The sequence below is a fragment of the Arachis ipaensis genome, chromosome B7 (assembly GCF_059453495.1).
Source record: "Arachis ipaensis isolate K30076 ecotype BB chromosome B7, ASM5945349v1, whole genome shotgun sequence".
In the NCBI taxonomy this organism is placed as follows: Eukaryota; Viridiplantae; Streptophyta; class Magnoliopsida; order Fabales; family Fabaceae; genus Arachis; species Arachis ipaensis.
In genome coordinates, this window is record NC_142442.1 from 104,132,008 (window position 1) to 104,134,773 (window position 2,766).

A 2,766-nucleotide genomic window follows, 5' to 3' on the forward strand; every position below is an offset into this window, starting at 1 on the left:
TGAGAGTTTAGGATGATTTCTCTATGAAGGATTGTAAGTGTTTCCATAGGCTTCTCCCATGTAATTCACCTCTTCCATAGTGGGTTGATCAGGATCATAAGTTTCATCTTCAAGAGAAGCTTCCTGATTACTGCCAGGTGCAGTTTACATGCCAGTGAGATATTGAGAGATCATGTTGACCTGTTGGGTCAAGATCTTATTTTGAGCTAGGATGGCATTTAGAGTCTCAACTTCATGAACTCCTTTCTTCTGAGAGGTTCTATGGTTTACAGGATTCCTCTTAGAGGTGTACATGAGTTGGTTGTTTGCAACCATCTCAATGAGCTCTCTTGGTTCTACAGGCATTTTCTTCAAGTGGAGAGATCCACATGCAGAGCTATCCAAGAAAATCATAGATATCTCAGATAAGCCATCATAGAACACACCTATTAGGGACCATTCTGAGAGCATGTCAGGAGGACATCTCCTGATCAGCTGCTTGTATCTTTTCCATGCTTCATAGAGGGATTCACCTTCTTTTTGTCTGAAGGTTTGAACTTTCACTCTAATCTTGCTCATCCTTTAGGAGGAAAAAACTTAGCAAGAAAAGCATTTACTAGCTTTTCCCAAGAGTCAAGACTCTCTCTTGGTTGGGTATCCAACCAAAACTTAGCTCTGTCTCTTAAAGCAAAGGGGAAAAGCATCAGCTTATAGACTTCAGGATTAACTCCATTGGTCTTTACAGTATCACAGATCTGTAAAAATTCAGCCAAAAACTAATGTGGATCTTCTATTGGAAGTCGATGGAATTTGCAGTTCTGCTGCAGAAGAGAGACTAACTGAGGCTTAAGCCTAAAATTGTTAGCTCCAATGGCAGGTACAGTAATGCTTCTGCCATAGGTAGGCGTGGTGAAGTCACTAAGGACCTTTCTAGGCTCCTCTTGTGGTTCAGCCATATCCTCTGTTTCTTGTTCAAAACATTCTGAAAGGTCTCTTCCAGAGTGTTGTGCTTTAGCTAGTTGTAAATGCCTCCTTAGAGTCTTCTCAGGTTCAGGATCAGGAGTCAAGAGGGGTTCTTTCTCCCTGTTCCTGGTCATAAACAAGAAGCCAAAAAAAAGAAAGAAAAGAAAGAGACTTCCAATAGACAAGAAGCTCCTCCTTAAAGTCAAAAGTAGAGAAAGAAGAAGAAGATAAAAATAAAAATAAAAATAAATAAAAGAAGTGTTCCGAGGGCTACTTAAAACTGTAGGTCGATCTCGGACGAGATCTTCTATGCTGGTCAGAGATGACATGTCGGACTTGTTGAACTGGCGATGCTGCGGATCCTTTGTCACCGGAGGGTGGTGGTACCTGCAAGGGACTCCGATGCTTAAGTTAGCAAGGGTATTATGCAGGTTTTTTGTAGAATTAGAGTATGAGTTATACCTGGGTGATCCAATGTATTTATAATGGTGAGGAATGACCTTTCTGGAGATAAGATAGTTATCTTATCTTATCTTATATTATCTTTGAGTGATGTCATCTTATCTTCAAGGGAACCACCCTTATCTCTATAGGCTTGTGCTGCCTTTGGATTTGGGTTGTGTTCCTTTGTTTGGGTCCTTATTGGGCTTTTCGGGTGATTTGGCCAAGCTCTTTGAGAAGAGGTCAGGTAGTCCTGACTTGAAGAGTATGAACAGTGCCCTTGCTCGAGTGTGATCTTCCTTTTGAGGTCGAGTCCTTAGTTTTAGGACTTCGATCGTTCTCTGATGAAGCCGAACTCGAGCATTTTGTCGACTTCTTCTTTGTAGAGTTTCCCTCTGAATGCGGAACGTTTTCTTTAAATTTTTGAAATAGGCGTTCCTTTATTCTTTTGAAATGCGCGTCTCTCTGCCTTGGGAACGTGCAAGGGTTTAATAACCCATTAATTCTTTCCTTTGCTATTTTTCCTCCTTTCTTCATTTTGAATTTAGTTTTTTCAAAGATTTGGCTTCCGTTTCTTCTTCTCCTTTGCTCACTGTAACTCCACTCTTCTTCATTTTTTTGTCTTTGGCTGAGCCCCTTTTTCAAGCTTCCTTCCGTGGCGTCATTGGTGGTTACTAGGGCTTCCTTTGTTCGAAAGGCTTTTCTGGATTTTGCCTCTTCGCCTTCAACTTTTTCAGCACTTCTTTCTCTTCTAGGTTGGTTCTTCTTTCTTTGACTTCTTTCGTCATTCGTCCTTTATGCTTGCATTGTTCTATTCTTGGTAAAGTTTTGATCTGGCTTAACCTTTTGTTGGAAAGTTTGAACCTTTTTGTATCATCGTGCATTTGCTTATTACTGCTCTGGGAGTATCTTTTAGTTTTGAAATGGTCCTTTTAGGGCTTCTACGTGCCGTTTATTTGTTTTCTTGTTTGTGCTCCTCTTCTATGGACTGCATGTTGTTACTGAGGCTTATGAACCTGTTTGCTTCCTCACAAGATTTCTCCTTTGATGACTTTCGTCATGTTGGTTTGCTGATGAACTTCATAGAAAATAACTCTCTGGTGGCTTGTTCTGATTTTCTTTGTGCCGTTGCTTGTTTGGAAGGGATTATTTTTCATCGCTAAGAGTTTTTATTAGGGTGTAGCCATGTAGGCTCTTTTCTAAGTCCTTACTCTATCCCTGCCTCCAAAGGATGCCCCTAGACCTTGGTGTGTGTCTTTTCCTTTTACTGTTTGCATTGCTCTGAGTCATATTTGTCCGAGTTGTTTTGATTTTGCCCGAGCTGTTTTGGTTAGTAATCCATTTTCTTTTTCTTGTTGTAGGACTAGTTGGCCATGTCTTCTC

The 2,766-nt window shown here is 40.7% G+C and overlaps 1 non-coding gene across 1 annotated transcript; it reads left to right on the forward strand.

Moving 5' to 3' along the window:
* The first annotated feature begins 445 nt into the window (after window positions 1–445).
* LOC148553590 (small nucleolar RNA R71) lies at window positions 446–552 on the forward strand. Its single transcript, XR_015893955.1, has one exon. It is a non-coding gene; the product is annotated as a small nucleolar RNA R71 (small nucleolar RNA).
* Window positions 553–2,766: the final 2,214 nt, after the last annotated feature.